The sequence below is a fragment of the Limulus polyphemus genome, unplaced genomic scaffold (assembly GCF_000517525.1).
Source record: "Limulus polyphemus unplaced genomic scaffold, Limulus_polyphemus-2.1.2 Scaffold1210, whole genome shotgun sequence".
Lineage (NCBI taxonomy): Eukaryota > Metazoa > Arthropoda > Merostomata > Xiphosura > Limulidae > Limulus > Limulus polyphemus.
Window position 1 is genome coordinate 80,947 of NW_013666820.1, and position 22,893 is coordinate 103,839.

The window sequence follows — 22,893 nt, forward strand, 5'->3', positions numbered from 1 at the left end:
TAATATAAGTTTAACATGACAGCAAATGTACAATGTTTCGACAAGGTTTTGTCATCATCAGGTTCCTTATCAAAACGTTGTACGTTTGCTGTCATGTTAAACTTATATTAAAGTTTTTCTTCACTACCCATTCAAGCCATCTCCAGCCATTATTATTCTTTCATCTAAATTTGATTTTGAGTTATTTGTTTATGCATATGTATAAAGAATATTGGCTTGAGAAAATAGCTTTCAGTTCTAGGAAGGGACAGTTTTGACATTTATTCATGTAATTCTTTTCATCAAACACACAATAGGATTTTGTAAGTTTTTGTTTTTAAAGGTGTTTGTTGCAAAATTTATGGTATAAATGACTAAAAATGTGTATCACCACTAGAAAATAGAATATGAAACTAAAATGTAATGACTTGGCTTAAAAAATTGATGATAAATGATAGGATTACAAAACTTGTTTCCACACATTTAATGTTAAATGTATGTCTGCTTAGTTTATATTAATACTTAGTATACTAGTTTTCCCTTTTGATAACACTTCTGCATTGTCATGGGAAGGTATTTGCAATGTGTCTCAAAATGAAAGTAACATTTATGCACTTTACACTTAAATACAATCATCTAAAAGTAAAGTGATCAGATACTCTCAAAACTGAAAAAAAAGTTTATCTCTTAATTCACAATGGCTGCCTATTGTGCTAATTATATCTTGAGGAGAGGTTTAAATAGCTGCAGTATATATTTATTCCACATAAAGCTTGAAATTGTAAAGTTAGTTTCATACAATTTATTCAGTAAGTACTTAGAATGAGATGCTTGTGTATAATGTTCAGACACTTGAATTAATTTAGAAAAAACATGTTCATTTCTGGATGATAATTTTCAATATAATTGCAAAACACATGAACCACAATTCCAGAATTTAGAAAACTTATCTTGCATAGATGTCATAATTAGTTACGAAGGTCAGATGTATTTTGTTTTAGATGTAATTTCTTTGGAAAGTAGAAAATATTAAAATAGAAATTCAACTCTACTGAGCAAATCTTGCCATTACTGCTTTGACAGTGAACTTTTACATGGGTGTAGATTCATATTCCTTTGCCTCATTTAATTTATAATGCATAAACTATTGAAAAACGTTGGTAATGTGTTTGTTGCATTGGTCAACTGAGTTTGCTATAAACTAACTATGAACCAGTAATTTTTTTTTTATTCTAGTCATGCTTGTTTTCACCTGCAAGGCTGTGAGTAAATATCTACTTGCTGTTTAAAGTTTAACTTCAGTTGATTATAGTGATAGACATCAAACTGTGTGCTATATATCTGAACAAGATTACTCTGATGATACTAAGAGATCACATAGGATCAACATTTGGATAAATAACAAAAAAGGAAACTGGATCCTATTTAAGTATACTAAGTACACTATATTAAAGTCAATGTTAAACTTGTAATTTACTGAGCCGTGAAAATTTTTTAAATCAGTGTTTTTGTAACAAGTTGATTTGACAGCCACTCTAGGGAAAATTTAAATAATTTCTATTGATCATTCCATTAAATTAATAGAGGGCAATACATTTATCATGTTCTAGTGAAGCTGGCACAGTAGTTGCTTTATCAGACATACATCACCTATATGTATGTTGTGTTGAGTTACCATTGATGAACTTGGTTGGCCATCTAGTCACACGATTTGCCCAGGAAAAAAGCATGGAACATCAACTGTATGTATAGAAGTACTGTTATTTCCTCCACTATCTATACTAGTGCAGTCTACTGTTCCTGGGCTCAGTCTGGCCAACATCAGAACTCTTTAGCAGAACATCAGTTCACTTGTTGCACAAGCAAAATTGAAGGATAACTTGCACAGTACTTTCATCTTGAGGATGTCAGTACTAGATCTGAAGTTGGAGACTATTCCCTTCATTCTGTGAGTGAGGTCTGTTACTTCTCTAACATCTAGTCTATTACTATTTTCAGAACAAAGTCAACATCCACTGGCCACGGTGGTGGTCTTATTTGGAGGGCTTGATATATCATAAAGCTTTTGAAGAGTGCTTGATTGTCTCCAGTAGTGATTGTAATAAAGAAGGAAATTATGCCAAGATACTGTTTGTTTGTTTTTTATGGGTAAACTTGGCAACTCACATTAATGCCTTTACCACAAACAAATTAATGTCTGAATGATTTAGAAGATTCCCTTTGGTTCATCACTTTGAATCTGTCAAGCTAGGCTGTATGATGAGAGCAGACTTAAGGCTGCTTTTAGCACAAAAGATGACTTGTTCCCCAATTCCTTGACATGCCATTAGGCCTGTGTAATGTGCCTGCCAATTGTAAGAGACTAATGGGACTTGCACTGAAGATGCCTGGCTTACATCAACAGTGTTTTGGTGTTTGGTCATTCATTTGAGTCTGTGGCTGAGAACCTGAGAATGCTATTCCAGGAGATAAATAAAACAGGCTTGAAATTGAAACCCAGAAAGTACTTGCCTATGGGAGGAGAAGTGGAGTTTCTTGGTCACATTATAGAAAGAGAGAGAGATGGAGTGTTTACATGCCCATCTAAGATAGTCATGGTGAGAGATTGATCTCATCCTGTAACCAAGCAAGACATCCATTGTTTACTTGGTTTTTTGTTGTAATATCAACGAGTTGTGGCCAACTTCTCCCACATAGCAGAACCATTGTCTGCTGTCACTAAAGTAGAAACATACTTTGAATAAAGCAAGGAATGTGACCAAACATTCCAGTTGCCGAAGCTTTAGTGGATGCTCCAATGTTGGCATATCCATGAAAGCACTTATCTGGCTGTCCATGACTAGCCAGATGAGGAGTCACTGGAGTTATGTGCAAAATCATCTAACAGTTGACCTGGCTGCCAACACCAACTTCTCAGTTGATATGGGTTGGATTGGTTGATCATCATTGTCTAGAATAATCATTAGGGCAAGTGACCAATGTATGAGTGATACAACCCTTACTTTCTGAGCTGTCATGTGTCGATTTCAAGAGAATCACTTCTGTGATCTAGCTGAGTGATGAGCACTCTTCAGAGCTCACTAGATTCTCACTTGCATACTTGGGAAGTATAAAGATTCCATGAACAGTGAGAGAGTTGTGTTTTTCTTCGTGTATATTGAGATACAATTGTGAGAGCACTAATATTAGTCCTGGGTGATGACTTTTTACTTAAAAAAAGTCTTAATTTGGCCAAATTTTGGTAGTGATTATTTCTTGATGCCTGAAATGAAAAATTAGTTTGACTGCTATATGAAAATATCACTGCTGCTGAGACACAGTTTTGGAAGGTAACCTGAGGTTTTTGAAGTAGTTCATTTGGCAGACACTCTAGAAACGTTTAAATAATTTACATTACTTGTTCCATTAAATTGGTGGAAAGCACTACACGTACCTAGAAATAATGTTAAGGTATAAATTACAGACGTAAAGCAAAAACATGATTCGTGTATTTTCAAACCTTTAGATGTTTCAGTAGTAATTTACATTGTGGATAAACAATATCCCAAAGAATGTGTTTTAGTTAGTGTAGTGAGTACCAGTACTTTGAAAACATTAATGTTATCTAGATGTAAGGCTGTGTTTTTAAAATACATTGTAATATGAGCAAGAAAATATTATACATAATCAATACATTTCAGTTCTACATGCTAAATAATAAACACAAGGACTTGGCAAAACTTGAGTTACTCAGAGCTTTTAGTAAAGAAAAGGGTTTAATGAATTACTATGTCTGCTCAAAATGTGCAGGATGCTGCTAAGTATGTTTTTAAATCTATAAACCTCTAGAGTTACAACAGTATGGTTTTTTATTAATATCTCAGTATTGTGTAGTTATTTGTAAACCTTTTTAAAAGGATTAGCATAGAAGATAGTGAATCATAGCTTTCTTCACAAGTTAATAGATACAGAATCAGTCACCTTATTATTATTATTTAACAATTGTAATCTCATATGAAGATGATTTTTATTGTGGATTGTTATTTAAACAAGTGTCATCATGTAGTATATTATTTTACTTCCATATTACATTGTGAAGTAACTTTTTACCAAAGCAAATTAACTAAGTTTAATCTCCATTGGATATACATGTTTTTAGTGTCTTCATTTAAAATCACTTGGGATTTAGTTGAATGAAATTGTTATGCAGTGTTCAGAAACTTAAAATTAAGTACACACGAGGAAATAACACTGCAGTTCTAGCAAACCTAACCTCCAGAGCATTATAAATGAAACTTGTAAACATATTTGTATGTTATATCAATTACTACATACATTGGTTTACAAAAGAAAGCCAGTAGCATGGTATTACCAAATATTAAACCTCCAGAGACTTGTTCAAGAAAAACAAGGAAAGTGTTGCATTAACTCTTATCTCTAGGGGGCTTTTGTTTCAGAAAGTCTGACTTAAATATAGTATTACAACAAATATAACCTTGATAAACTTATCGTAGGAAGCCACATGAAACTTAACCTCCACAAGTTTATCAAAGAAAGCTTCAAACACAATACTGTGATAAATGTAATCTCCAAATTTTGTTTTTATAAATTACTTATAACAAACAGTCACTTGTATTTGAATTGAATGAACAGTTTCAAAAAGTGTCAGATTGATGTTTGGAAGCCATTTTTTTCTTTTTTAATTCAAAACTACATTTTATGTATTTTTTAAAGTGTATCTAATATGGTATCTTTAGATTAACACAAGTATTTAAGTGTAACTGCAGCTACATTATACGCGTGTAACCCGCATAGAACTCTAACATCAAGTAAAATGATAGCTGTAGCTGTACTAAATTGGACAGATACTTCTACTGGAGCTATGTCACACTGTTTTAATGATACAAACATTTCTTTAATGTACATTCTGATGTCATGTTTGTAGCACATTCTGAAATTTCGTTTGAGAACAGGTGAGCTTGAATCCCTCCTAACCTTAATTTTCACTTCAGAAACTTTCTAACTTCCTTTAATTTTGCTATAGTAGTTTTATAGATAGGAAACTTTTTTTTGTGTGTTTCACTGTATCTATAATATGTGGTAATACATATATACTTACATTATGGTTTGCAGTACAACTTTGTTGGACGTATCCTTGGTCCTAAAGGACTGACAACCAAGATGTTGGAGCAAGAAACTGGTTGTAGAATAATGGTGAGAGGCAAAGGATCTATGCGGGACAAAAAGAAGGTATATATTTAAACTGTTTCTTATTTTAAAATGTCAGTACTTCTGTGTGAAAGATTTTGGTTTCTCACATAGTAAATTATATAAGATGAAAATACTACAGTAGCCTCTTTGCACTGTCGCAGGGGTGTCCTTATCCAAGTAGCCAAATGAAGGAAAAAAAAACATACATACATACTTGTCCATTTGAAGAATGTATATACTGCCTCCTCAACCCACAAAACACAATCAGAGTGTAGACTATAACTATATCCATGGGTCTTTTTTAGACAAAATGCTGCATATCCATCAACATAATTCCATTAGCAGCTTATTTTTGTCGGGAACAGTGTACACTATGTTTTGTAATTTAGCTCTTCATATATATTCACCTGTGTATTTTACAGTTTCTAACATTGGTGTTTATATAAAAATATCATGCTGTTGCAAGAAAAGATACTTTTTATAATTTTGCTGAAATGTTGTGCTTATTTTGAGAATGAAAAAAATGCCAGTAGTAGAAAATACATTTTTTGTAATTATTTCACCAGTTTCAATGCCAAAGTAGTATTAACATGTTTGCTATTTATCTGAAATAGTTTTTGCAGCAAAGTAAAAATATCTGAATGATATTTTTTTAAATGCAAAAGTTTGTATCATATAAATGAGTACATTTGTCACATAACACAACTTTTGTTATTTTTCCCACATTTTGAAGTACATTTTCACTAAAACACAGCTCATGAAATTATAGTTAAGCTTAATATTGATCTAGAACCTGTTACTTTTTTGCAAATCTGTAATTAATAGATTGGTCATTAAAATATTGCAAATGTTGTCACTTGTAAAATGTTAAAATGTCAAAGTGTAAATGTCACTTTTTTATATATAACGGATACATTCAAAATTTAACTCAACAATGTTATTATCAATGAATATCAATAAACTTGGCATCAAATAAATGTTTTATGCAAATTTGAAATTCTCTATCTTCACTTTTCTGTATATTGTCATGCTTCTTCACTCCAAAATGCCCATTTTAGATTTTCTTTCTACCCCCTATATGATCTGAGTTTGACACCAATTACACACTTACACTATAGTTATTACTAAGCCATAATGTAGATTTATAGCCTCAGAGCTTCTTTATTTACTGAGTTATAAATAATAAAACCAAACCCACAGGAAATGCCCTTCCTATCTCATCATGTCTTTCAATAAATGCTAATAATTCTCTAACACTTGCTATTGGGTTATTTATAACCAATAGAAAGATCAGATTCTGCTTTTCACTATCCATTACAAGGCTAGTTTGCATAATGTCAAGTTAGGAAATATTTAACTTTGTGGTATTTGGCTCTTCCAGCTAACATAATGTTTTAGCCTATCTGTAGCTTAGTTATAAAACTAGTTAAATTGTAGTAATATTGTGACGTACTATGTTTTGTGCATGATTGTTTTGTTTGAAACTGTATATTTGAAATAAAAATCTTTTGGAACAACCAACATCATTACAAAAAGTAGGCCTACAGTGCTTCTTTGTCAATGGCAAAATAAAGGCCTGAACTCCAGACGTAAGAACTAAATTTGTTTGTATGGATCGTTTTTCATTTATTATTATAAAAGTAACTGAAATGTAAAAATTAGAAACTTGTGTTAGATAAGAAAATGAAATCTAGATTTCTTGAAGTACAATTTCCTAGCATGCCCACAGTGTTGTGCAATTGTAAATCAGTTGTGGGGTATGTGTAATTCAATCTTTTGTTTGCACAAAGCTGTCTGGCTATGATAAATGGCTTATGTCATCCTCAAAAGGGTAACTTACATTAATTTAAAATTTTTCAACATTTAATTTTACCTTATTTCTAATTTTACTGCAGTTACTTGTTAGGACAGAGAAAATGACAGCTAAAATAAAGTTTTACTGATAATACTTTTGATATCCATTTAGGAGGTACTAGAGGTTATGCAAATGAAATACAAAAATTGTGAGATGAAAAAGTAGTATTTTTATTCTAAACTGAAAATCACCTTTCACTCAGACTAGTCAGATCAACTTGGTAAATTCACTGTATTAAAAAAAAAAATGTTTTTGGGTTGGTTCAAAGTACCAGTGACATTCATGTAGGGTTAATAAACTTCCATTTCTCATCTGCTCATTTAAATTACTTTGTCAAAATTCTACTTCTATGTTGTCATCTAAAACCATAATAATTGTAGAAACCTGAGGAACCAGTGCATGTTTTTTGACTAAACAAAGTATTCACTTCAACACAGTGTAAGGGATCAGGGTATGTAAAAATCCATTCTGATGAAGTCTTGGTCCTCAATCTTTCAGTTCTCAGCATCTTTTTGGGGTTATTGCTGTATCACTGAAACAACTTGGCAACCTCATACTAACATCACGTTCACACATGCAATACACTGGGTTAACCACTAGGTTAGCATTTACAGAGAAGGTTTTGTTAACTATTTACTCTGCTGAAGTAGCAGGTGATGTTTCGTGGGATGATGTCTAGCCACCAGGGTTTTCTATGAAACAGCTCTCATTCTTACTAATTACTATAATATACACATCTGTTTAAATTATGCAAATACTTTCATAACTTCATTTTTTTTTGTTTTATTTGAATTACACAACTTATTCTTTATCGTCAATTTTGATTATTTTCAAAACGCTTAACAATAGTTGATGGTTCATGCCAACCTTTTACTAATTACATCTTCACAATTTATGAATAAATGGGACTAAACTTAAAATCTACTGTTATGATTGATTTTTGGTATTCAAAGTTAAATCATTGACTTTCGATCCCATTACATTTTTTACAAGAGCCTAGATTTGTTTCTGGTAACTTTAACCTCACAACTCAATTGTACATTCAGTATTATTGTCATCACTTATTACATTTCATAGTATTATCTTTAAAAACATTATCATAAAATACAAAACTGGCTAGTACCAGCAAAAGACTCCTAATATGAAGACTGAAAATCCGTCGTACATTAAATGTACATTCTTTTATATATCTAAGTTACTATGAGAAATTTGATATACAATGATAGTTACTAGATTTTTTTTCTATACATGTAGTATTCCCACTTTAGTTTGTTTTTTTTAACTCAATATTGAAATTTCCTGATGACATAAAAAAAAAAAATTGAGAGTTGATATTTCACTGCATTGATCTTTCTTAAAAATTTGATTTCATTAGGGGAAGAACTTGATATTTTGGTGGTAATTTTACTGTAAAGACCAACTACATTGTGTACATTTATGAGAAAAATTCTATAAACATACAAAATTTAGGTACAATAAAATTTCTGAATGAATATGAATAATTACAGTTGAAAAGGAACTGGTACCAAAAATGTCACTTTAGTTTAGTGGTTGTTGAATAAAATTATCTGTTAGTAGTTTAATGGAAATGTTCAGTTACAACATTTCACTGTAAATTAACAGAGCATTTTAATATGTGACTAACTATATTAACCCATGTAGTTTTTTTTCACTCTGCCTTCAGGAGGATGAACAGTCCAGTAAGTAAGTAGAATTATGTTGTGTGTGTATTTTTCTTCTGAAACTTAAGTCCACCACAGTAAAATATATTTATTTTTCTCTGATTCCTGATGGTAATTTATTTTAGCCATGGAAAGAGTGTGTTGATGAATTTTTATTTTTTTTCTTTCGCTTTCTCTGAATATTCATTCACACTTAATGCGATTTTATGTGAATTATAAATCTAAGAGTGACATATCTCCGAGGGGTGAAGAGTTTTCTGGCAGTGAGAGAGTTAACATGAATTTTAGCCCAAAGAAAATTTCTTAGTTGTCAAGAATTAGGAACACAACATGTATAAGATCATTCAAAATTAACCATCCCATTATGGTCAGAATTTAGGTATATCTATTTCAGATCATACTGACCCAATGCAACTTCAAACAAGTTGAAACAGGTTTGAATAGATATTGAAAAAGTACTAAAAAAGGTCAATTCTAAATGTCATTTTTCAGTGGATAATTGGCACTTTTTGAGAATCCAATTGAAATTTAATTATGCACTCAAAGGGCTAATTTCATGATATTATGTAAACTGTTGGGTCAAAGAGACCTAAAATATAATAGGAAGGGTTACAGTAATCTGTTAAACTACTACTGACTAAACAGAATAAGGAAGAATTGAGTTATAAGAACTATTTTCTGAAATCCATGGTAACTTCACCAAAATACTTTAGCCAATTGTACAACTAAGTGGTAAATTGCTGTTTGTATGAATTCTGTCTTAACATTTTACATCAGGTGCAGTGAATTCAGCTGACATCATACAGCAAAAGTTTCTAAGGATACAGATGGAAGTAAAGCATTAAGTAAAATGCAAATCTAATTAGCAAATAAACATGTAAAGCAATAACTGACAGTTATTGACTGTGGTCTTCAGGTAGTTTTAGTTTTTAAGATTTATCATATGTTATTTTTATGGACTAACTTGTTTATAACAAAAACAAAACATTCCATCAGATGTTTTTAAGGTAGCTAAAATATTTAGATGAACTACTTTTCCAAATACATTGTAAGTAATTTGTCTCATAAGTTTCCTAGACTTCAACATAAGGTGCATTCTAAATAGATCTGTAAATATTTTCCTTTTTTTGTTGTTTTTTAACAATACTGATCTTGGAAAATTTTGAAATATTTCTATCATCTATAAACAGTACACTATGCATTGAGCATGTAATATTTAGATAAATTGATATATGTTGATGCATCATGTGGTCAGTAGTTCAAATGATTGGTCATTAAGCACACTTTTGTTTATGAACATTTGTATTGTTTTTTGGTGTTTCATTTCAGTATGGAGTGTAATCACCATGAACAGTAGACATGATGTTACATTATAAGTTATAGTATTTTGAGTGATTTGACAATATGTAACACATTTCCAAAGAGTTGCATGGTCATTGGGATTGAAATCCATTAAGGGTGCAGGCTATAGTACTTCAGTTAAAGTTTCTCCTTTTCAAGGAATGTATTGGTCAGTTAGCATGGTTGGAATAAGCATTATCAACCGTTATGCTGAAATTACAGCTAATTACACTAGCAACACAAAGAGTCGTAGGCTGTAGATCTATTATTCTGAATAATATAGAGGTCATTATGCCAACCAATGATTATTCCTGTTTACACCATACTTTTACCACTGCCGCCTATGTCTGGTTCCAAGTTCTCTTTAAACGAGTATACACCCGTTATCTTGCTGCAAGTTGAAATGCATCTCACCTGAACAAAAAAGAAGAAATATTGTTATTGGTCCTATGGACATGTAAAAATCTTGCATCATTGTAAGTGAGCTGTTTTGTGCCTTACTTTGAGTGAGATGCTGCATCTCATTGGCCATGTAGCAAATGGACCAGCCTTATAAATTCTGTTTTTAACTAACAGTACCCTGACAGTGTCCAGTTGCAGCTTTACAAGCTTTGAAGATCACAGATAATATATATATATATATTTCTTTTTTATAATCCATTTTATCCTCTCACAGCTATAAACAGTAGATTTTAATTTCTGTGTTGGTTAGGTTTTAGCTGTCTGAACATTTAAGTGATTAAGTACTCAGTTAATATTTTACTGAAACAGTAGTCAGTCACTGATATTTGAATATTAAAGTTAAATTAAACTGAATCACAATATATGCACACACGCTGATGACATATTTTAAATAGTGGTGTCTGAGCGTGAATGTTTTTATTATGATTTGAACAGGAAGAGCAGTACAAAGGAAAGCCTAACTATGAACATCTCAGTGAAGAACTTCATGTGCTTATACAAGTTGAAGACACCCCAAACCGTGCCACTTTAAAAATGGAACATGCTGTAAATGAAGTAAAGAAACTTTTGGTTCCAGTGGTTAGTGTCTGATTTCTGTTAAAATTTCATTTTTGAAGTACTTTAAAAGACGAACTAAAACAGTATTGTATAGTACTTTTTAAAATAGAAGATTCATTCCTGTAAGAAACTAGAAGATATTAAGGTGTTGTTTTTTTTTCTGGTAACATTTTGGGTTTTCTCCTTTTGTGGGAACATTCTTTAAAAATTAACCCTTAATTTTGTTAATTATTGTCATCATATATGTGAAGATTTATATGTTGGTTTTTATGTGACAGTAATGTGTTGTATGAAAAAAAAAAGTTATTTTAGTTTATTAGAAATTAAAAGTTCATATGTTTAAAGGTAATTCACTTTTTTTGTGTGTTTGCTTCCTGTTAATTGGGTTTTTAAAATATTCCAATGGATATATTTTTAGACTGAAGGAGAAGATGAACTGAAGAAAAGACAGCTTATGGAACTAGCCATCATCAGGGGCACATACAGAGAAAGTGGAACAAAACTTAACAGTAAAGTTTATTCAACTTGCCATATTATGAATTTTTTGTTTTTCTTTGCATTTTTATTAGTTCTGTTATTTAAGCCTTTATATATGGTGTTCTTTTTTATGGGAGACTTTTTGAAGTAGCATGTATTAAAAATAACAAATTTAATTTTGAAATTTATACCAATGTGAACTTGTTTAAAGCATTATTTTATATATGGTTTCTTACATGTAACTACTGTTAACTGTGTCATAGAGGGGAAATTTTTATGTGTAATAACATTGTAGAAAGTAGCTTTCTTTCTATGTTTTAGGACTTGCAACAGCCCCAAAACTTCTCAGGTTGTTTAAAAAAACTAAACAGATTCTAGCTCTTGTATATATTGTACATAACAGATTTCATGGTTTTGCTCATGTAATATTCAATATGTTTCTGGGCATTGTTAATTTAACACAGTAGAATATTTCAGGGTGGTGTTTATTTGGCACATGAAGGGTTAGTGTAGTACACTCAACAAACTTCATGCAGTTGTTCATCAAGTATAGTTGAAAGCTTTCAGTCAGATGTTTATTTAATACATTTAACATATTTTATGGTGTTAGTGATGAAGTAAACTTGAAAGGGTTAATGTAGTACACTCAACAGATTTCTTGCAGAAATTCATCAAGTATATATGAAAGTTTTTAGGCAGTTGTGTATTTAGTACATTTAACATATTTCAGGGTGTTGTTGATGTAGTACACTTCACAGATTTCAGGTAATTGTTTACTTAATTGACATTTCATGGTACATGTTCACTTCCTGGTTATTCATTGTAAGAAATCAAATATGTGTTTATTAATGAAATCTTGGTAACTATTACATATCAAGGAATACTGTTGAGTCTGTTTCAGTGTAATAACAAGATTTTACCTAATTATTGATATTAGAATGCATAGTTTAGGTACCAAAGCTGTAATTTAAAATAATTTGGTTTATGAAGGTAATTTCATATACATACATGTATGAAATTTCAACATTTTATTACTTAATCCCCAGTTATTTAAGTAGAAGTGGAAATTTTATCCCTTTTCCTAGATGTTGTGTGTATTTTTGATTTATATTTTAATGTTAATATGAAATATTTAATAATAGTATTTTTTTTAACTATTGCACTGCTATTTGATGTAAAGGGATTATGCTTCTACATGGTGGACAGAGTGCAGACAGCCCATTGTGTAACTTTATACTAAAAACAAAACAAAAAATAACTTGGTGTAATAACTTTGTTTCAGGACCAGAAACTCCACGGTTAATGGCCCCACAAATGACTTTGGGAAACCATCTCCGTATGCCTACCCCACTTGGAGCACCTTTAATCCTTTCTCCCCGGCTTTCAGTACCAACATCTAATTCTCTGATCAATGGAAGTGTACCTCCACCATTAATCAATCCTGCAGATGCAGGCCTAATCTACTCTCCATACACAGATTATCAATATGCCACACTTGCCTCGCCACTGTTGGCAGAGTATCCAGGTCTTGACCCTTCCACTGCTGGTGGGTTTTTTGGTCGATAAGGCTTGTATTTGATGTAATCCATTCCTGTGGTTGATTGATTATGTTGATTTTTTTGTTTGTTTGTTTTTATAAAACTGTAAAATGCAATGATGTCATAAAGACTAGTTACTCATCTTAAGCAGCAAATTATATTTTGGGGGCAATAGTCCTGCTTTCAGAGTCTAAGAGACTGTTATTTTTTTCATTTTTGTTGTTGCTATAATGATAAAGTCATTATTTTTTTTAAAGAAATGTTTAAGTTAATCTCTAATTTTAATTTTTTATTTCTGTATTTTTGAAATGTGGGTGACAGTTTTCAATGCCTTTTTAGTGAATGTTTTTTTTTTTTATGAGGGTTGGGTGTGACCTAATGATTAGTGTGCTGGACTATTGATCCAAGGGTCATGGTTTATGTCTCGTTGCCATACAAAGCAAAAACAAAAAACCACACTCTGCACTTTGGTGCATTATAAGAGTGATGATTAAATCCTACTCTTCAATTAGAGTAGCCACAAAGTTGGCGGTGGGTGCTGTTGACTAGCTGCCTTCTGTCTAGTCTGTCAGTTCAAAATTAGAAAAAGACTAGTGCAGATAGCCCTTTTGTAGTTTTGTGAAATATTGAAAGAAAAAAGCTTGCATGATTTTCTTTTCTCATTGTTAGCTCATTTTTTCATTTTAATACCAAGATCGGCTTTGCTTTCTTGAAATTTAGGAAAAAGTGGGTATTTATTTGTGTTTTTATTATCAGGTTAAATAATGTATATTATTTTTGAAAATTTTTTTTATATTTTTTCTTATATTTCAAGTTATTAAAATTCAGAAGAGACTGATTTGAACAATTGTTATTTGCTTGTATATAATTTATTAACAAAATTATATGGTTTTTTGAAACATCTTTGTATCACAATGAAAATTAATGTTAATAGAGAAAAAAAAAGTTTGATTTAGTAATATATGTCTCCTGAAATGAGTAGGGAAAGCAATGTTATGTAGTTTTCAATTATTTTTAAAAACACATTAGAGAAACAAGGATAGAATTTTGTATTTCATTATAGTTATATAAAATCACCCATATTCTTTTGACATTTTGCTCATTCTCAGGGATAAAAATCATTACATTTCAGATGCAGATAGTAAATAGCAGTCAGTCATAGTCATAAATAATCTTATTAGACTTGGATGTAAGTTTTCAATTCTTTGTTGCCTGCTTGTTCTAGCAACTGTAATGCAGGGATTAGGAATGCTGAACATGCATAGTTATCAAGGAAATCAAGGCACATTGGGTAAGCATAAGTGTACTGTATAACAAACCATGCTGAATATTTGTTTAGGAACTACATGTGGGACTATTTCAAACATTTTATAAGTGTCAAGGGTTGTTCAACTTATTCTCTTACCCAGCTAATGTAAAAGGTGTCTTTATTGTTTTTTCTTTCAACAACAATTGCTCTATTATAAGATGTCAAGGGCTCATGTATTAAGAGTGTGACCACTCCTTTATTTGTTGATATGCTACAGGTTTTAAACTCCTGCAGTGGTAATGAGGAACTTGATGGTAGTTTTGCTTAAAGTCTTGATCTGGTTTGTCTCGTTATTGATAATAATGGGTAATATTATCCAAGCCAGTATATGGCAGAGAAGTTAGTTAAAATGAGAGAGAGAGAGAGAATAAACATTTTAACTACGGTTGTTTCATCAAGCTTTCATATTTGTTTGTGAAAGAATAAACGTCCTTGATACAGTGCTGGCATACACAGTAGGTATAGATAGCTCTCTCTTAACATATTAACACGGTTGTCTGTGTTTCAGGATTGTTTTTAAAGATATTTAAGATTTTAGCATCTACTGCAGGCGACGTGTGAGAATTGTTCTTGCCTACTGTATGGCTTGCATTATGTCTGGGGCTGTGAAGATTTTTATTTATTTTTTAAACATGTGAAATGCTTGATAAATTTGTCATGTTTTTATGTGCGTAATATTTTCCTATGTGAGGCTTCGCATGGCTTGATAGTCAAGGGGCTTAACTTGCAATGTTTGTGTCTTGGGATCAAAACCGGTTGCCAAACATGCTTGCTCTTTCAACTGTGGGGATGTTATAATGTGATGGTCAATACTATTATTAGTTGGTAAAGAATAGCTCAAGAGTTGGCAGTGGATGGTGTTGACTAGCTGCATTCCCTCTAGTCTATCACTTCAAAATTAGGGACAGCTAGCACAGAAAGCCCTCAAATAGCTTTGTGTGAAATAAAAAAAAACAGTGTGTGAAACTTCAACAATTTTTTTTCTCCAGCTCTATTTATTTGAGGAATCTAATCTTGATGAGACCTAATAATTTCTCCACTTTGTAAGGTTCATATATTAATATGAATGAGTAATAGTGTCATAGGAAACATCTTCTTTAATGTTAAATTCAGTTTTAAAAAATCCTAAACAATAGAAAAATTCTTCCATTTTAGTAATGTAAATTTCAACTGAAAATTTTATTTGACTTTGTAAGATTTCAATAAATGAAGATGCTTTCAACTTATTAGTACACAATTGGGTAGAATTATAATTAGCCTGTTAACAAAATGATTATTTGATCATCACTTAAATTTATTTTATTTTTTTATGATATAGCTTATTCTTTATTAGAGAATTATAAAAGGTTGTTCATAGATGTTAACTGAAAGACTTTAGTATCAAGTGTAACTTTGAGGAAACAAATTGTGGCTATTATAACTTGGAAAGTACACAACTATCTTGATTTTATGAACATTCTGTGCAAACTTAACAAGTGTTCAATGTATGTTAAGCCTGTGGCTTATGGTTAATGGTCAAAATGCAAAGATCAAAAGTATTTTAATATTTAGTCTCACTGAAAGACAAAATCTACTCCTTGTAGGAGGTCTTAACTGCAGATGTGCTATAATAATGTTGTTTGTAATATGAACTAGACACAACAAAATAGTCTATGTACATTGAAAGTTAATGTAGATTATAGCAATGTGTGAGGTTTCTAGTACAACAAACTTTTTGAATCGGGAATTTCCAGCATCTTCTGTTCTAAGCCTCCTTTATCACGTTCACAATATCGTGTGGTACAGAGCACCCATAAGATATTTGTACCTCATATCTCCAAAATCCTATATGAAGCATTTATTTTATACGGATGGCTATAATAAAGCCACGCCTTCCATGATGTACCACTGGTGGAGCACAAATGATATGTTGAAAGGACAACTGAAATAAAACAAATTTACATGATTAAATCACATTTTATTTTAAAATTACATCTAGAGATTGGCATTAAATTTTTCATTGTGAGTACTTGAAGCAAAAAAACACTAAGTGTTATGAAGACTAATATAATAAGGATAGAACTATTATCATCCACAGTAGGGATTATTTTATCTGATGTCCCTTTTTTATGCCCATAAAATTATGAAATATTCATAATTCTTCTAAAAGAACAAAGATTAGGCTAAAAAAAAATGTGATTATTTGATTATTATTACTTAAATCACAGTGTGGACCACCGATGGCACATGACAGCCAAAACTTAAATGGGTAAAGTCAGGACATCATGTACCACCAGTGGTGCACTCAAGAGAGAGTTCCCTATGCAGTCATTCTGTCATAAAACATAACATAAAGCCATAAAATTAGCTGTATCTAAGGCAGAGTTCACAATAAGGCGTTATGTTCTTATTGCATAATTAGAGAAATCACTTGCACCACGAATGTGTTAAGTACATGTATAAGCATTTCTCTTGAAGTTCCACCCTCTCAACTCTGAGTGACATTTTTCACTCAATTTTAAAATTGCTCATAACGGAGGGTTATTTATATGCTATAACCCCCCCCCCCCCACCTCCTCTAAAAAAATTTAAAGTTACTTGTAATTATTCTCATCTTATTAATTTTAGTTTGTTTTCATTATGGAAAGGTCTTTCACATATTTTATTTGTTTGAGTTACTTTCTCCTTCCTTTCATGAAAGCATATGGAGAAATATATATAAAACCAATAATGTAACCGTATTCTCAGTCCCATTGTCATTGACTATAAAATTTTGCACTGATTGACTGATTTATTTCACAACCATTCTGAGGGATTCTACACTTCCCTTTCTTACTTATGCCCCTTGCAGGTGTGTATATATGTGTGTGTGTGTGTGTGTGTGGAGGCACAAAAGTTTAGAATCTGTATATGTACCATAAAAAAAGGCACTCTTGAAGTTTATGTATGTGAAAAAAAACTACCCTCTCTTTGTATCATTAAATTATATGTATAACAATAAGGTACAAATGCAGCATATTGTATTGTGGTCATTTTAACTGACCTTGTAACAACTATGTAACCATGAAATTATACATACTATAACTAAATATACTAAGTTCATCCTCATGAAGTTTTTCAAGCTATTAGTAAACATTAAAAGTCTGTATTACACAAAAAATCATATTTTTTTAATAAAGTATGTTTACTAAAATTTGTCTGTGAATTTATAAAGCTCTTACAGAGTCAGTCTGAGTGCAAGGTGATTTTCATGCTAAGAATACAAATGTTTTTCTATCTTATGGTGTTCATATTTAATTTGCATAACATTATCTCTATAATTTCTGAATGAATATCAATAGTTTGCTTTTTTTTCAGTAAAACTATATTTTGTCTATCCTAACTGTAACTGTAGGGATGTCAGCAAAATGGTAAAATGAAAGTTGAAAAATATGAAAACTTTAAATTACCCTTTTTTCTTTCAATAATGACTGCATATAGCAACAGACTATTACATACTATTTGTCCTCACTTCCAAAGCTAATAGACTTTTCAATTCTGGGTTTATTTGGTTTTATTGCTTTTCAGCTGCACTTGAACCCTCTCAAATTATGCTGAAGTTACGATGTAGAATCATGAGTAATTTATTTAGTTTTTTCACTTGAGCTTTTTTACCTAATGTAATTTTTCTTTTTAGTTGCTTTTATAACAGTAAGTAAAAAATACACATTAAAAAAAATTTAATGCATCTTGATTCTTGTCTCTTTTTTGCCATTTGGAAGACAAAGCACCATAAAACCCACATTTTTGTAACAATATTTGTGTTCGAAAACACTTTTTTTTATTTTACGTATACAGTTTAAAATACAAAATGTTTTCACATACAAAAAAAATAATGTCCTGAAACTACTATAATTTAATTGGCTTTCTATCTAAGCTATAAATGGATTACAAAAATTCCATTAGCTGGTCAAGACAAGTAGCACAAAAGCAAGGCAACAATGAAACTGAATAAACTAGCCTCATAAGGAATTTTTTTGGTAAAGCAGGATATGCTCTTTCTATTGGTTATGACTAATCTAATGGCACATGTCAGAATGACAGACATTTTTTGAAAGACAGAATGTGATAAGAGGGCTGTGGTATGTAGGTATGACTTTCTTGTTTATGTCTCGGTAAATCAAGAAGCTTGTAGGCTGTTAATATAAGTTATGGCTTAACAATATTTATACTATAAATGTGTAAGTTGTGGCAAACCCCAGATTATATAGGGGTAAAATAAAAATCTAAAATGAACAGTCATTGTAAAGAAATGTCATGTGATACAGAGGTGTGAAAATTGAAAATTTTTTTTCAATATTTCTTTTAGAAAAAAATTCAAAAAATTTAAATTTGTATATTATTAAAACTCTATTTATAAACTATGTTTTGAAATTAGTTTGAGCTATAAGGATCTGGCCACTAGTGGCTATTGCTGGAGGAGAATATTGGTATAAATGTTCAGCTTTCAGTAATAATGAAAAAAATAGTGATACGAGTTTTAAGAGTAACACCTGTTTTTCTGTTCAAACCACTATCAAATAGGTGTTTTGATAGTAATGGGCTTTGTTGATTTCTCAGGTTTATTTCAGTAGTAGTTGAGGTCTGAAGATGGCACAGAAGTTTTGTTTTGTGTCTGGTTAATACTGTAGGAAGTGCAACATAACTTGGGAAGAGAACTACACTGTCTAAAGAGTTAATAAATTTAGCAAGCTATGTACTAAAGTCAATCTTTGGATGTAAGCAACAGCTTTAAGCCTAGAAGATTAAAGTTATTGCATTCTAACTCATTATGTCAGTATAGATTACTGACATAACTTATCAATGTTTTTCTTCCCAGTATATACATAACATACAGTTAAAAATAGGAGTGTTTGTTTATTAAGATTTGAAATCCAATAAAACTGTATACTTTGTTTTGCCAGTACTAGATTGTTACAGAATTCCAATTTAAATAATGTAGATTGAGGGCATTTCTATAAATAAATAAGTTTTTTTTTTTTTTTTTTTTTTTTTTAGTTGGCAATTTCATGCTCAAAAGGTTACAGTTATGCTTGTTATAGCCAATCAACATTGAGTATACATGAATGTGTGAATCCGTTTTTGTAAAGATAGAAATGTGTAGATTATTTATCAATTTTATATATTTGTGTATATTTGTGGTTTGGGTTTTGGGGCCAATAGATCTTTAAGCTTAAGAAAAAAATGTGATTGCAGTGCCTGTCAGTATCATAAATATTGTATTGTTTACTGTTTTTGCATATTTTTATCATATTAATTCTGTAATGTGGAAATATGAATAAGCTTTCAATAATTTGTATATTTATAGTGATTGGTTATGAACCTGGGGTTATATATAGATTTTTGTAGGGTTGTTTTTTATTTGTTTCATAGAGGCACTTGTCTTTTGAGAATTATGTAATTCTTTGTTTATTGCAGTAAAAAATCAGTAATAGCTTGGATGGTTGTGAATAAGTTTTCTGTTCAACCTTCAACAAGATTGAGAGGGCTGAGACTACAACTCATTCAATAAAGTTGAGAGTTGTGTGGTAATTGAATGTGGATCTTGTTAAGGTATTACATTAATTCACACTTAGTTCACAGACTAGGAAACATTTTTCATTGCCAAATGGAAAAATCAAACAAGTAATAATTCACTGAGAAAGGTATAATGAAGTATTATTAACTCTAATGTTACATTACAAAACATTGAAGCTCAGAATAGTTAATGGAAAATTCACACAATGATTACATGTTTGAGAACTGCAGTTTTGAGCCTTACCAGTTCTCATCAGTCCAGCAATGATACTTCAGTAAATGATGCCTAAAGGGGACTACATATGGGAAATATTGTGTTCATTTCTTTTGTTTATTCATGCACTTTTGTAGTTACTGTTCTTTTTTTAAACTATAAGTTGTATAAGTTTGAGTTTATAAACAACAACAGAAAATTGAAGTTATAATGTGATTCACATTTTTACTTTCTAAGTGTTACAATGCACAAGAGCATGTTTTATGAAAACATTGCTCCTCTTTATAGGCCTTAAGAGATTGTTTCAGGAGTTTATTTGGTTATTGTGTATAAATAGTTTCAGTTTTATCTGTATTTGTTTTATTTTTGTTGTTTTTGGAAAAATCCCAAAACACCATATTACTGTCTCATAAGTTTATAGACCTTATATACTTGTGTTTTGCCATATTTTATAGAAGTTTTATATATATGTTCACCAGCTTACCAAATGAAGTAAATCATGCAGATTCAAATGTGCAAGTATCAGTAACACTGTCAAAAGTTTATTAGGGTTGTAACCCATATAACTATACATTTGCTTTAATAGTACGAGTTCTAGCTACTTAGTTTTTTAGTTTAAAATTCACAGTAGGTAAAGCTACATATGAATTGTTTCAAATATAGTTTTATTTAAACAATAGTACATTAATGATAAAATTATTTGCAGAATATATCCTTGCTCAACACTGTTTATATGACAAGCTCTTGTAAATATGCACATTTGTTTACAAAAAAAAGAGACCTCATGTGTTACTCCAAGAATGACAATTATGCAACTCTATCAAACATAAGTGTGATTTGATAGTTTTATGTCATACAATCAGTTGATGAGTTTTATTTTTATGATTTTATGTCATATAGTTATTTGATAAGATTGATTTCACCATTTCTAGAAAGGCAGTTAATTTGTCTATGAAATGAGCAAAAACAGTAACTAGCCAAAATACAATTTAATTCAACTCATTTTTCAAGATATTAGAATTGGTAGATACAGAAGGAGAAGATGATGATGATAAATAAAAAAAAAAAAAAGATTAATGTATAGTTTAAAGCTGCCATTTCTAGCCTATATGATGTAGGTTTTGTTACTGGAAGTCTTTTGAAGTGCATATAAGAAGCTAAAACTTGACATACCTATAAATTAGAAAATATCACATTGTGACACAAATGTTTTTAGAAACACACACATTTATAGGTACTATTGCAAGAAACACTTCCCTCACACACACACACACACACACACACACACACACACACACAAATTCTGCTTTTTGTTATATGGATTTTTGACAATGTTGCAAAATGGTAAACCTACACTTGCACCATTGTGAACATAAGTTATTGTTTTGCACTGATAATAAATAACAGAGATTTAGAAATGGTTTTTAGTTTATTACTGGTAGCAGTGTACTTTCTTCCTGCACCCCTGTTCGTTTCTAGTTTTGGTTCTCACATCTGATCTGGTTTTCTTCTCCTCTCTTGTGGAACTTCTGTCTTTACATCTTTTTTTCCAAACCCACTCCCTTTGTTTAGGGTATTGTAACTTATTCTCACTCTCCTGACCGAGAAATAAGCCTGTGTCTCTTGTCAGTGATTCTAATGTTTCATAACCATGGGAGTCTTTTAATCCACATGCAGACCGAACTTAGAAAGGCTCCTGCTATACCTGCTAACTACAATTGCTTTCTGATAGCATAGAATATTTTAAGGCCCTAATTACATAGATACTGACCAGAATCTGGCCACTTTCTTACACACGTATACTTGACCTCACATTCTGACTCAGAAACATTATAATACATTCAAATGATATCACCACATACCTTGCTTGCTAACAGACAATATTTTATTATTTGGATATTCAGAATTTTTATACTCTTCAATTCTTAGTTTTACTGATTTGAAGAAAAAAATTCTGAGTGTAGTAGGTTATTTAAGATATGAATTTTCAACTTAACAGGTAAACATATTGAACAGCCACCTTTTTGAGAAACATCTATTTGAAGTTCTTAAAAAATACTTCTTCACATAAATTTTAAGTCTGAAAGGAATGATACTTAGGCTAGTGTACAACTTAGGTTTATAATAAAAAAAATATTAGACTTGTGCACAAATCAGTAAAATAAACATTGCAGTTTGAGCTAGACAGAAGGTTGGGGTTTTAACAATTATCTGTTGATAATTTGCAGTTATGATTGTAAACAGTATTTGAAAATAACTAAAATTTCAGAGGAGACAAAACATGCAAGTTGTATTTTATATTAAAGATCAGCAATAATTTGAATTGAGGAAAGAGTAGAATTATAGCTTTCGATAGTATGAAATGAACTTGGCCCATTTTAGAACCATTAGTAATTTGGGTTACAGAAATTAGAATTATAGTCTTTAGTAACTTAAATTATGCATGGATCAATACAAAAAGCTGTTGTAGTTTAGACAATAATTGGGTTTATTCAGAACCAGTAATAATATGGAATAGATGTATTTATCAAAAATGCTGCCAGTAATGGTTGAGATGTAAACTCGATCTAGTTACTACATATAGTAGTTTGAATTGCTTAAAAAAAAAGTATTACAGCCAGTAGTATATTAGTGGTGTGCAAAAGTAAGGATTATATTCAGTTGGGTATTAAAGTAAGCCAAAAATAGTGATTATTTGTTAGGTAATTTAGGCAAGTATCAGTATCATTATATATATATATATATATATATAT

The 22,893-nt window shown here is 30.9% G+C and overlaps 1 pseudogene; it reads left to right on the top strand.

The window, feature by feature from the left end:
* The window catches only part of LOC106462623, a 53,010-nt pseudogene that overhangs the window by 25,362 nt on the left and 4,755 nt on the right, over positions 1 to 22,893 (top strand).